Source organism: Xiphophorus hellerii, chromosome 13 (assembly GCF_003331165.1).
Source record: "Xiphophorus hellerii strain 12219 chromosome 13, Xiphophorus_hellerii-4.1, whole genome shotgun sequence".
In the NCBI taxonomy this organism is placed as follows: domain Eukaryota; kingdom Metazoa; phylum Chordata; class Actinopteri; order Cyprinodontiformes; family Poeciliidae; genus Xiphophorus; species Xiphophorus hellerii.
Window position 1 is genome coordinate 29,425,186 of NC_045684.1, and position 14,860 is coordinate 29,440,045.

Genomic DNA, 14,860 nt, shown 5'->3' on the forward strand with positions numbered 1-14,860 from the left:
CACTCCAGGTAGTGTTTTGATGAGAGAATAACATAACTTGGTGTTAATTTTACATAATACGACCCTTTTAGTTGACACAGTATGTGACTTTTCCCTGCCCTTCAGAGGCCAGATTTTTCTCAGCTGTAATATTCTACTGTTGTGGGACAACAGCGACTTGTCTTTTGTGTCGTCCTTCAGTCGCCAGTCACACGAAACCTAGTGGCAGTTCTCCACCGACACCCAATCTGAACTGCATCGTATTATGACTTCCATGTTCGTTATACTCAGGAGCCATAAATCCAAGCCCTCAAACAATCCATACTCAATTTGATTTCTGGGTGTTCTTTCTCATTCTGTGGCCGATTTGTCACCACATGTTGAACACACGAGCCAACCGGGGTTTGTCAGAGTCCCTCTCCTTGTGTTTTTCCTCCCTCCTTCCTTCCTTTACCTGAAATCAATGGCGCTCATTTTTTCCTACGCCCTGAGCCTCCAGACATCACTTTGTCACCACCGACCTCAGCAGAGAGCTGGCTTTTATTCACTTCAAGTTAACAGCGAGTCGCTCGGTCACATCCGGTTATCGTCAAATGCAGTGAAATCCTAGCTGAAATACATATATAAAAAAGAAAAGCGCAGTCTTGTTTGCAGGTCAAACAAGAGTGCATCTTTGTTCTACAAGTGTCGCTCCGCTTTGGTAGGAAAAATGCATTTTGTCATTAAGTCTCTCGCCGCTGATTGAGGCGGTGTTCGTTCTTCTGTTTGCCTTGTGAGGGATGGAAACCATTAGTCCCAGAGTGATGCTCTGGGCAGGCGCCGTCAATAAGCTTGCCGCCACTGGGAGTAATTATTGCCGCCGTGAAACTGTCTGCTGCTGGAAGGTAATAGGATCTCTCATGGTCTCATTATCTCCCATGACGCAGGATTTCACACCTAAACATCGGGGAAGACAAAGGAGCTCGGAGCTGAACTTCTTTGAGTCATATCTGTCTGCGTCTGTTTAGTTGTTCCTGCAAAGGAGGGGCGAGGGGGAAGAGTGGTTTTTGTTGCGGCCATTTTTACTTTAAAAGGTGTTTCTTTGAAGCGGCGTATTCGAGACGAGAACGCTAATGGTTTGCGCAAAGTACATGCTTTCAAAAATAAAAAAAATAAAACAAGTGTGGTGTGTTATTATGTAGAGCAGACAGCAGAGGAAAGGAGTCCTTTTAACTTCAAGCTCCAAAACAGAGTGGCCTTGATAGAGACGGAGAGAGAAAGAGAGAGAGAAAGAGAAAGAGGGAGGTGGAAATAGGAACCAAAAGGCTTCAATAAGCGTCTGTCCAATTTCCTGTCAATCAAATACAAAGCAGACATCTAAAAATAGGCTCACTTCATTGGCACTGATGGCTCTTGCTTATATAGCACGCTTCATTTCCAGCAGAAAAAAAAAAATCTATTATGCGTTTTCAAAATTAGAACAAAACTTTTATGAAGCTAATTAACCTAATTCATTGCTTTAAAGAGGATGTATTATGCATTTTTCAGAATATAGTAATTTATAGCACAATCCAGTAACTATATGTTACCTTCAGATGTTGTAAAAATGCCACATATATATCAAATATGACTTTAAAGAATTTTTAGTTCCTGATTTAATGCCTTGAAATTTGGCCTGTCTCTTTAAAAGCTCTTGCTCTCTCTGAAACTCCGTCATCACAGCATGGCTCCTCTATTAACACTTTAACAATGTTTTTACCAGCGTTGCTCTGAGAAGTAGCTGCTATAATGAGCTCAGCTGATATGCAGTGTTGATGTCAAGTGTTGCTAATTGCTGCTGGCTAGTCTGAAGGAGCTGAGAGGGGAAGTTGCATGTGAAGCTTAAGGATTTCTCAAACAGCCAAGAACAATTCAGGCAACAGTCCAGGTAATGATACAGGGGTTGGACAATGAAACTGAAACACCTCTCATTTTAGTGTGGGAGGTTTCATGTCTAAATTGGACCAGCCTGGTGGCCAATCTTCATTAATTGCACATTGAACCAATAAGAGCAGAGTGTGAAGGTCCAATTAGCAGGGTAAGAGCCCAGTTTTGCTCAAAATATTGCAATGCACACAACATTATGGGTGACATACCAGAGTTCAAAAGAGGACAAATTGTTGGTGCACGTCTTGCTGGCGCATCTGTGACCAAGACAGCAAGTCTTTGTGATGTATCAAGAGCCACGGTATCCAGGGTAATGTCAGCATACCACCAAGAAGGACGAACCACATCCAACAGGATTAACTGTGGACGCAAGAGGAAGCTGTCTGAAAGGGATGTTCGGGTGCTAACCCGGATTGTATCCAAAAAACATAAAACCACGGCTGCCCAAATCACGGCAGAATTAAATGTGCACCTCAATTCTCCTGTTTCCACCAAAACTGTCCGTCGGGAGCTCCACAGGGTCAATATACACGGCCGGGCTGCTATAGCCAAACCTTTGGTCACTCGTGCCAATGCCAAACGTCGGTTTCAATGGTGCAAGGAGCGCAAATCTTGGGCTGTGGACAATGTGAAACATGTATTGTTCTCTGATGAGTCCACCTTTACTGTTTTCCCCACATCCGGGAGAGTTACGGTGTGGAGAAGCCCCAAAGAAGCGTACCACCCAGACTGTTGCATGCCCAGAGTGAAGCATGGGGGTGGATCAGTGATGGTTTGGGCTGCCATATCATGGCATTCCCTTGACCCCATACTTGTGCTAGATGGGCGCGTCACTGCCAAGGACTACCGAACCATTCTGGAGGACCATGTGCATCCAATGGTTCAAACATTGTATCCTGAAGGAGGTGCCGTGTATCAGGATGACAATGCACCAATACACACAGCAAGACTGGTGAAAGATTGGTTTGATGAACATGAAAGTGAAGTTGAACATCTCCCATGTCCTGCACAGTCACCAGATCTAAATATTATTGAGCCACTTTGGGGTGTTTTGGAGGAGCGAGTCAGGAAACATTTTCCTCCACCAGCATCACGTCGTGACCTGGCCACTATCCTGCAAGAAGAATGGCTTAAAATCCCTCTGACCACTGTGCAGGACTTGTATATGTCATTCCCAAGACGAATTGACGCTGTATTGGCCGCAAAAGGAGGCCCTACACCATACTAATAAGTTATTGTGGTCTAAAACCAGGTGTTTCAGTTTCATTGTCCAACATAACAGATAATACTAATGAAGGATGATGAAGAAGGATGCAACAAGGATAGATTTAGGAGTGTTTGAGCCAGTTTTGTTGCCGTACCCACAAAACATTCTTACAGTAGATGTCCCTGAGCAATTGCCCCTGTATGCTGTTTTCTTAAGTCTGGTCCAGGGTGTAACAATAAAGGTCTACAAACTCATGTTAGCATAGCAGGTTTCTGTTATGCATAAATCATTTTTGCAATGAGCTGTACTGAATAAACAAGGCGTCCATTACATTCTGCACGCCGGACTATTGATTACTGCTTCATGCAATCAATAATCTGATGCTTCCCTGCTTCAGATTGTAGTTTAGCAAAAGCCTGTTAATGAGCCATCAGTTGTCCAAAACCAAGAAAAGGTCAAGCAAGTTCATTTACAAAAGCTAGAATGTGCTGGAAGAACGGCAGCTTTTCTTCTTCAGTTTAGCTGTGAGGTCAACGTCTGTGAAAAGTCCAGGAAGGTAAGTGGCTGGAATAAGAAACAGGAAGTGTTGCGGAAACAGGAAGTGGTGGTTTACCCGGCAGAGGTGATTCCTCAGGAAATCCTCTCAAACTTCGACAATCTTGACTCCGTGGAGACGTAACGGATTAGGAGTGGAAGGTTTCTGTTTACCAGGGATTGTTTCACCCACAGGACAGTGTAGAGGTGAACACTCTACAAACTTTAAACTGGGGACAACGATGTCACCGAGAGCAGACACTCTGGTAGCCGGGTCAGTTGGTTACCCTGTAACCCGGGTACTGGCCGGGTAACCCTGGTCGCAAAAATCAAATGTTGAGGTTTCCCCATTGGGAGGCAGAGAGGTTGCTTTGTCCAAAAGCTCAGTGGTTCTAGTGAACGGTCCAAGTCAACAACAACGAGGGTTGACCGGAAGGAACAAATCCAGAATGTGAGGAGGTAATCAACGTCCAGGTGAAGGTGAAGGAGCAGACAGGTGGGCTGGCGGTAGAAACGGGTCAGGTAGACGATCAGGAACTCAGACAAGAACTGCAACAATGTGGAGGAAAGACGACAGAGACGACAGAGAGAGAATTTATATAGGCAGCAGAGAGAACAGAGACGAAGAAGGAAATATGGCAGGAGGGAAATCATGACAAGATGAGAAACACTAGACTACAATGCATTTATTAATAATATACTTTAGGATTGAATTTAGAGTTTTTGGATATTATCACAAGATATCAAAGTAAACAAGGCATAAAATAAAAGCAGATTTTTATCTGACATATCAGAATCAGATTCACTTTATTGTCCTTGGCAGTGAACAAGTTTACAGGTTAGGAAATTGCTTTGATATAAAGGTGCGGAAATAAAGAAATAAAACTAAGAAAACACAACAAAAGTAGAAAAATATGCAATATGTATACACATGCAGGTGGTTCAAGTCAGACTTGTTCATGAGTCAAATGACGTGCATCCACATCACAATCATAAAAGACCTTGTTTTGGTCTAATACAGCAAATCAAAGCATAATACAGTGAAGATTGTGTTTCATAAAGCGGTAGAATATGGAAAACTTCATGTGGGATGAATATGTTTAAGGAACTGTATTCTAAACAAAAAGATTCTTCAAATGCACGTGTTTTTGTCTTTGTCCAGCAGATGGTGCTGCCACACTCTGCTCTCTCGACACACACCATCCTTACTTAAAGACTCCGCAACGAGGCCATTTTGTCAATATGAGAACCCTGCAGTGCTCTTTAAATTACGATTCAGCTGTTATACTGCATAATGTGCAGTGGTGAATTAATCTGATGTAAAGCTGCAGGTCAGAGGCGCCGTAACGAGAAGAGCCGTGCAGGAATAATCCACCAAAGTGTCCGGAGGTCTGCGTGGCTATTGATCTGGAGACTCTGACTGCTGAGGCAACATGTGAGGCTGCTCACGCCTCCAACACGTCAACAACACAGAACCAGGCTCCATCTTTTTTCAAAGGAATAAAAAAAATGCAGGACATTTGCTTCGTCTGCATCTCGTTGTGCGGTAGTTCCTCCAGTCATTCTCAGAAACAACCAACACGTGAAGTTGATGACAATCACAAACTACGTTACGGCCAGAATCTCCTGCAGCGTCACAAGACGAAGCTCAGTCAAAACCGATTTTAAAGATGTTAAATGCAGAAACATCTGGCTCCCATTGAAATCCCATCCTTATCTCTGTTTTTTCCAGTAAGTTCTGCTTCTTGTTGATGTCTTCCAGCTGGTCATTTTCGGGATGATACAAGTGATGCTGGTGATCATGCTGTAACATGACAATTGTCCATTTTCACCCACATGACGTTACATGTAGATGGAAGTGATAACTCACTGCAGTCTTGAGAGAAAGTGGAAAACATGGTGGGGTTACAGGTGGACAGGAAGTAACTTTATTCCTCCTTCCCTTGTGTTTCATTTGTATTTCACACGAACAAAGTAGCATGAAATTGTGAAGTGGAAAATAAATGACTCCTGGTTTTCAAAATTCCTGAAATACTTGGGCCCTTTGTAGATTTGCCAAATTGATTGTAACCTTCAGAAGCCACTTAAAAATAAGCAACATGATGCAGTTGAAATAACAAATAGCTATTGTACAAATATCCACTGAAGTAGCTTTACATATTCTGAAAAGATTCGCATATCTCATTTCGTTCTTCTGTCTGTGTTCTGGATCCTAACCCCCTTCACGGCCCGTATGGGTAAGTGGGTCCAGCTGATGAACTTCTTTCTATTTGTATTGTATATTTTAATTTCTAATCCTCTAGTGGCGATACAGTCAGAACGTGGATTCCACAGTTACTCATTTGGGCTCCCAGCAGTGTTTTTTTTAAAAAAAAAAAACCCTGCCGTTTCCTGCGCGCCGCAGCGCCCTCAGCTCTTCAAAGCCTTTCGAGCAGAGAACAAGCGAGTCTTTGGGGAAATTTAAAGCCTGTTTAGCTAATTGGTATCAGAAAACGTAAAGAGTGAAGAACGTATTGCTCATTTGGCTGAACAAATGTAGCTGGGGAAGCGAAGGGCACGCACGCGTTCGGCTCGACCCAGGCGGGAGCACGGAGAATGGAGACTCAGCACATTACCGCAAACCGCCGGACGGGAGAGATAAAGCCAGATCTGACGGAGTGGGTTTTAAAAATGTTAAGTAATCTCCGTTGTAATCCCACGAGATCTCTGCATGCAAAGAAATGGTAATCCCGCGTAATGATAGATGATCCTGGCAGAGGTCCACTCTATCACGGACGGGAGAAGCCGTGAAGCAAAGGTGAAGGGAAAAGAATGTCAGTGCTTCCCGAGTAAGTCATCGTGACTTTCGCCCTTCAACTTTAAATGTGCTGCACTAGCAAAAAGCGCAAACATGCTGAAGCGAGAGAGACTTCTTGATATGTTCCCAATCCGTCTCATTTATAACTACAGATTAACCTTGATCCCCCCCCCCCCCCCCCCCCCCCCCCGTATCTCAGGATTATCCACTCACTGACAAGTGCATATGGTGTGCTTTTCCGAAATGCATCCCAATCTGTTATCACTGCTGCATTCATTCATATTCCAGATCAGGATAAGATAAGGCATCTTTACATATGATGGTGTCTGACTGTCCTCTAGCCATCAAATCAGATGGTTTCCGTTTGCGTTTGCCGTTCCTCTTTAAATTTCTGTCTGGCTGTTTGGTTAGAAAGACGTTGGAGTAAGGAGCAGTATGATCCTTGGGTATGATGACAGAAGAGATGGTTTGATGTCCTGTTTTTCTCTCTGCTCTTTGGTCCTGCTCTCCATCCATAAACATCCTAAAGTCACAAAGTAAGAGCAAAATATTCGGCCAAACATTTGGAACCCCACAAATGTTTGGCCGACATTTGTGGAACGTGTCAAGTGCAACGTTCGGTACAGAGGGAATCGTTGTGGCGTGAGGTCGTTTTCCAGGCAGTAGACTTGGCAAAGGACGTCTGTATGCCTAAGCCTGCCCAAAGACTCTGGAGGCTTTCATGCCAATAAGTTTTGAGGGAGCAGTTTTAGGGATGGGCCCATGCGGTTGTAAGATGACTGTAACACAATGTACGTAGCAAGGTCCATAAAGATATGCATGAGCAAATTTGGTAAGGAAGAATTTACCTTCCCCGCAGAGAGTCCTGACCTCTTTGGACAGAGGAAGTTTCCACTGCTTGCTACATCCGTCACTGTCCACACAAATGTGATTCCTGTAAACAGATCTGAACCTGTTACAGCTCCAAAACAGGGACATTTACCCCGATAGATTATGAGAAGAACTTAACTCAAGTTCATACAAAATAATAAAAAAATATATAGAATACCGGGACAACTGTGTTGCATAGATTGACTGCAAGCCTTTGTTTCTTGTCATTTTGATGATTGTAGCTTATGAATAGCAAAAATCCAGAACTCAAGGTCTTGGAAAATGAGAACAGAGTGAAAGATGCAGAATCCATGTTGCTTGGTGTCCAGTGTGTGAATTTTCCACAGTCAGTGGTGATTTGTGGTGCCATGTCTGTCGTGATTCTTGTTCCTTCAGGTTTTGGTTTGTGGTTTTTGCTACGTGACAAAGTAAAGCTGTGATACCTGCTGCACATTTAGACTAAGAAGGTAAAATGCTTTAGTTATAAATGTATAAAACAGCCCTGGTTTAAATCTAGCCTTTCTTCATGAGTGGTGCTGGGGAAGTCAAAGTAAATGCACCTTTCTAGGAATCCCTGCGCCTCGCAGGCAGCAGCATCCTTTCCCTTCAGGACAATGAATTTCTTTGGAAACCCTTGAAATAGTTTGGCAAACACGACTTCCAGCCCGAGGCGCTGAGTCACCTTTAAACTCTCCGTCTCATTCACACACCTCATCAAAACCCCCGAAGCATCTGGCGTTACTGCCCGGTGCCAGACATGGCATGAAATCCATAAAGGTAGTGCGTGTCAGTAGATCAGGTCTGCTCCACCTGCAAACAAAGAATGCACAAGTCACGATCATGAGGCGTCAGTCGATTCATTGGTTCAGAAGAATTCATAATAATGCAAGGAAGACAAGAGAGAAGGGGAGGAGATTTGAATTTCAAAGGTATGAACAAACACAACGTAGGACTGTTTTCTTTGAGGGCTGTGTTACAGGATGAGGATAACAAATAAGTGAAACTTATCTCAGAGTTCAAACTTGTCTCTAGCTGAAAAAGATCATGTATGACTGAAGATTAAAATGAAAATGCCAAAGATTTTACCCTCTAATGTTGCTTCTGGTCTCAGAAGCAACATTAGAAGGGCCCAGTCCGTCACAGGGCCGAAAGTTAAGTGTAACCCGACTGTATCTGCTTACCGGATCACATCGTCTCTGGCCCGGCATACTTAGTACAGCACTTTCCGTGGTGCTGCATCCTGTGCCACACATTTTTTTCTTAAAGGGCCGGTATTGAGTATAATCGACGTTTTTGAGCTTTACATCATGTTATGACATTATTCCCTCATTAAAATGCATGTTTAAAAAAATCCTTACATCTCCCGTGGCAACCTCACAGAACACCACTCCCCCACTGCACCTCCACTCAGCTCCTTCAGACTAGCCAGGAGCAATTAGCAAACGCCTGCTGAGCTCAATATAGGAGCTACTTCTCAGTGAAACGCTGGTAAAAATGTTGTTAAATGGTTAATGGAGGAGCCGTGTTGTGACTTCCTGAAGGCAGAGGTTAAGAAAAAGCAGGAGTTTCTTAAAGAGACAGAGGCCCAATTTCAAGACATTAAATTGCAAAGTAAAATTTTTTTAAGTCATATTTTACATATAGAACATTATTATAAAAACTTAAGGTGGCATAGTTACTTGATATTTTTTTATAAAATGATAGTATATGCCTGGAAAATACATGATACTGCCCCTTTAATACCGTACTCATGTCTGTGTGTGCTGACTTGTCGCTGCGATCGGATTTTGAGCGCGAGGAACACGATGGATGGATCACAGAACATCTTCAAAACATTTTTATGAAGATTTTAATTCTCTCTCTAGATTTGGTTTCAGACCAATCAGAGATCGCAGGTAGACTGTTGGATTGAGAGACAAATCAGACGGGTGAGCAGAAGTTCTCCCGGTGTTTCAGGGCCGACAGCTGCAACAACAGGACACAGGACACAGACTCGCTCATCTTTATTTATGCTTTCAACATCAATCTGCAAATATTTAGTTTAGCATGTGCAGGTAAATATCTAATCATTGAAGTCTAATTCAAAGTTAATTAGCAGATTAGTAGCTGAAGGTCATCCTCTGAAGAGTTCGCCCGCCTTGCAGTCTCATTAACGAGGAAGAGGAGCAACTGGGACCCATCAATTCTAAACATGTAGTCTCCCAAGACGGTACAGTTAATTGGCAACTTGATTAAATTTTAGAATTGAATTGAGGAGTTGGCTATTCACCCTTCTCATTTAGTGAAGACGTAGTTTTCTCTGTTGCAGACTGCGAGGGAGAAGAAGCCTGTTAATGAAAATAAAGAAGTAATATGATTCTGAGCTCATTTTTAAAAGCCACCGTGCCGTTTCATCGATGGCCCATGTGGAGTAAGGGTAGAAACTGAAAACGGTGCAACGCCTCCGGACTGAGAGGAGAACTGTTGAATTCTGTGTCCATTTCCAGAGGGAAATGCCTTACTGAGCCATCAAATTGAAATATTGGGTCAAAATGTAGATGTTATTTTTCGTTTGTGGAAACATGAGGCCAGAGTTCGTTTCCATGCAGACATCCAGCCGGGATTCCAGCATGGACAGAGTAGCAGGCATCTTCCATGAATGCAAAAAAGAGGAAAGACATGATGGTGGCGTTCCGCTGCATCGGCCTGTAGAGCCCACGCCTCGTTGAACCCCCTCACAGAGCGCAGCGACTCGCCGAAATCTGGTGTGAGCCCACATCATGCAGTCTGACAGGGAGCGGGTACGGCAGCCTGCAGCGACCACTCCCAGCTTCATTATGCATAGCCACGTGAGATAGCGCGAAGTGAGAGAACAGCAGAGGATGAAAGTGAAAACTGTTAGGCAGGTCAGAAAAGTGATCCAGAGTGTTCGTGAAAATTTCAACACAGGACGCCAAACGCTGACGTTGGTTTTGGTTGGAAATGGTTTTAATAAAAAGGAGCTGCGAGGCTTTCTGACTGACGGGATTACATTTTAATGTCAACCAGAGCAAAACAAAGTACGGGAAATAAAAGTGTTCATCTTGGAAGATTGAGTCAGGATTCAGCAGAGCCTGGAACATGGTGGGCAGTAGTCTTGCCAGCGCTTTCCTATGCATCTCCTGCTAGTGCGCTATGTAGAATTTCTTCCATTGACTTGGATTCCTCTGGTAGCATTTCTACCAATCAGGGTACGGGAACAGAAGTTGTGAACGACGATACAAATTTTCTGCGTCATTTTACAATTGTAGTTTCTCTGTTGTTTTAGCAATGGCAGCGGAGAAAGTGAAGGAAGTTGTTCAGTCTGTTTTGGCCACGCCTCCAAATATTGAACTAACATTAACAGCCGACTGGTTCGGCTTGGATCTTCTTTCTTCGCAGTGAAGGACGGTTGTTCACGCTGCAGGCCATTTCCGAAAAACTTCCTAACATCAAAGGTCATGGGCAAACGTTAGCAGTTGGGTAAAATTTTAAACTTCAACAATAGCCGATGGCCCAGGGAGTCTGGACAAAGTGAAGTGTAGAAAAGGGTCTGGTTTTAACCAGACCACGGGCGCAGATCAATGGAGTTGGATTTTTAAACTTTCCAGCAAATTGAGTTTGACCACATTCTGCAAGATTTTGGAGAGAGGAACTGAAAGGAAATTAGCAGTCAACAGCATAAACACCAAGCTGAGCAGAAGGATCACCGGATTCTGATGTGAGTTCTGAAGCGTTTTGATTCAATCTGACAGATTATTTTCTTAAGGAGTGAAACTCTGAAGGCGAGTCAAGCTGGAAGTGTTTGAAAATGTGTGTTCGAGGCAGTCTGCAAACTTTTGCTGCGTTCAGATGCGGCTCAGCGATTTGGCCGCAGCCACATAAAGAACAAAATGAAGACTAAATGTTAAACAAAAAAAACTCGCACTGAGAAATAGTAGCAAGTGGTGCTTTGAGCTCAATGGTTCTGTTTACCAAATTTCCATTCCATTTGGATCGGACACCGTTTTAAACGTTTTCTTTTGACGTAAACGGCTTTTACTGCGGTTTTAAAAAGCAGTAATTCATGACTTTCTATAAAGAATTTGACTGGTTCATGCTGAGCACAGCACTTCCGCCCGAATGGCAATCAATAAAATCATTTGAAATAAAAAGAAAAATCTGGTTTTCGGAAGCGAGAGAAAAAATTCTCAGAATATATTGTTATATTTGAGAGTTTATACTTTTACTAAATTACTCTGGCATTGTTAGCTTTAATATTTGTTGAACACTAACCTGTGTAAAGACAAAGCAATCTACTGAATGCAAAATGCACTATTCAGCTCAGAACCTCTTAAAAAACAGGAATAAGCCCAGCACCCTTCTCTTTCTTTAACCAGTTTTCATCACTGCACGCGTCTCACATCTCCAACAGCACCTGCTCAGTGTTAATAGATCAACACTGAAGAAAAGGAGAGAGCATGTTTAATTAGATGTTTACCAGAGGAATATCTCCAGACATGGATCACAACTTTGGGCTCAAACACTTTTGACAACTCATCAAGGAAAGTCAGCAGAGGAAAAAACCCCCAAAACAAACTGCTTCACCTGGTGATGACATGTCAGGTAAGTCAATAAACTAAAACACATTGTTGAGGAGCAAGACAAGCTTAAAATTAGTTCATTTATATGGACTATGGAATGTTATATAATGGTGCCTATAAAAAGTATTCACTCCCCTGGATTTGCTTTAACAAATCAATCATAATCAACAGAATGTGGCTTTTTTGCCAAGAAAAACAAAAACACTTTAATGTCAAAGTGAGAACTGTTTACTCCTCCAGTAACAATGTAGTGATATGGTAGAAATATTAATAGTGAGTAAATAAGCCTTTCAAAATAACTCATACATCTTGATCCTTTTTCTTTTTATTTTAACCCTTACTAACCTGCTAAGTTAAAGTTTTCAATAACGGCCTGTTCAGAAAACTAAAAAGTCATACAAAAAAATATCATACAGCACAAGATAAAAAACAAGATATATGTATAACAGAGAAGAGAAATAAAAATCCAACCATATTCATACTAACTAAATGCACTTCAATACATGCGATAAGTCAACAACCACTGATTTTTATTTTTAAAAAGCCCAAATAAAATATATTCATTTCCGTCCACTGTACCGTTATTACATGCTTTATGTTGGTATGTTATGCAAAATCCTGATAAAAAAATTGTTGAGATTTCTGCTTATGATATCACAGAAAAAGCAAAAAAGCTGGATGTGAACTTTTCTAAAAAGTTCCTAAGATCAAACGTCCTGGGCAAACTAAGGCTACATTTGCCCCTTAGCAGGCTAAATTTGCCTGCTAAGGGGCAAATTTAGCTTGTTCTATCTGCAGTTAGATAGAACTGCTTTCTATCTAACTGCAGATAGAAAAATAATGGAGGGGTAAGTTTTCCTTAAAAAACTCAGACATTTTTAGATTAATCTAAAAAAAAAATCTGGAAGAAAACTTGAAAATGTCGGAGATTGAATTTTTGCTAGAAAAACTTTTCTGTATTTTTTTTTAGTGTTTCTAGAAAATCTCAGTTTTTTGTCAGAATTGTACTCCTCTTTCTTTCTACCTACATCGGCCCTAATATGCCACCATACTTCTGATTGGACCATTATGCAGCAGAATATTGTTTGGACTCCACTTGTCTTCCAAGCTGCTAGTTCTTGTAGCTTAAATAAATGTCGCCTCGTATGGTTATTTTAAGGTTACAGTCCTCTCATTAGCAACTGCACAAACCGTAGAATTAACTTCTCATTAAAATCAAATTCTTCAAAATTTAATTAAGCAAAAATCATTAAAACCTCTCTTTCTGGTTCATCTACATTAAAGTTGGTGAAGAAGCAGCTCGTGAGTGAAATGTGGGGTTTGTCTCAAAGGTCTACAGCTTTGAGACAAACCCAGCTGTAAACAAAACTCCTGTTATTTTGTTAAAAATGATTATTTATCTGAGGGAGAAAAAAGCCCATGTTTCTCCTCTGTGCCTTTTAATTACGCTCCCTAGGACCCGATGAATTTAAAGAGGCAAATAATGATATGATTCTTTTATTATGATTCATCAACTTTGCCTTTTGCTTCCCGTTTGAGCTGGAGAGAGAGCCCCAAGTCATCAACTCTCATTAAGTAATGAATAGTGATTGGTATGAAATTACTTCACCCCACCCGGCTGCCTGTCCATTAGTCCATTAATCAACAGCATATGACTGCCAGGCTGCACAAAATCCTCCTGCAAACAGATCTCCATCACCCTCCATACCTAGCCTTCCCCTACAATACAATCCCCTCGTTTGCATAATGAGGGCCAAAGGAGGGCAATGTTTGCCCAGAATCAAAATGCATTTATGCACAGGAAGTCGTCCAGTAGCTGTCGCTTAATTCACACCTGCTCTTTCCTGTAATCAAAGCCAGGGTTTCAGGTGGAGGCGCGGGCACTGCTGCGATTTCTCCCGGGGGCCGGGAGTCTATGAACTGACATCAGAGGGATATTTATCATTCAGGGAGCTTAAGGAGCCTGCAGAAGAAGAAGAAGAAGAAGAAGAAGAAGAGAATCAGTCACGGTAACCTTGGCCATCACACAACGGAGCTGGGGGTGGGGTTGTGTTGGCTCAGGTGTTTGGCGATCAGAAGGTCAGTGTGTGAATACTCAGTTCCTCCGTCTGTCAATACGTCCTTGGGCAGGACACTGAACATGGCTGAAAAGACTGCGGCTGGGTTGTGCCTGCAGAGAAAATGAGCAGAATAAAGAAAAATCTAATCTCTAGAAAACCGAACTCGGGTTGAGAGCAACAATGCCTTGTTTATCTATACATCAAAGTCTGCTGCAAGTAAAAACCGCCACATGCACATGATGTTTTTCATGTTACATCACAGCAATGGTGTTAACACTACATCAGACTGCAGTGTAATAGTTGGACTCCTATCGCCTGTCGGTTCAGTTGTTGCCTTTAGGTCCCGACGTACTTCATCAGAAGTGCCGAAATCGACTCTCCTTGACGTGGAGGTGGGATGAAAATGACGTGATTTTGTTCACAGAGACGCAGCTGCCCGATGAGAGAAGCATCGATATCACAACCAGGTCAAACTAGCTCTGTGCGAAGTGTTGTGTGATTGGCCAGAAGTTTGTTGTTGTGTTTTATGTGGAAATGAGGTTAGACAGTAATGTTGATACTTCTCTTCAGCTAGTCCACTTCCACTATTCTGCTTTATGCAGGAGACCTGGATACTTCTTATTTGATGCAGTGATGAAATATATACATTTTGTCTGCATTCTTCAGCGACTGGAAAATGGCTAAAAACTCCTGGGTGGAAATTGTAACATTATCACAGAAGAGGGCAGAAATGTGTGGCACTAGCTACCTGATCGTCTCCTAAAAGCAAAACTGAGGATGCAGTGAGGGAGGGGGAAACCCAGCAGGTAGCGGCATGAAATATACTGAAGTGGGAGGGGTTACCCCAGGTGATCTGGGATGACCGGAACCACATGACTGAGCTTTTTTTTTTTTTTTTTTACCCCTCCAGGGGGTCTTTTTGTGGGCT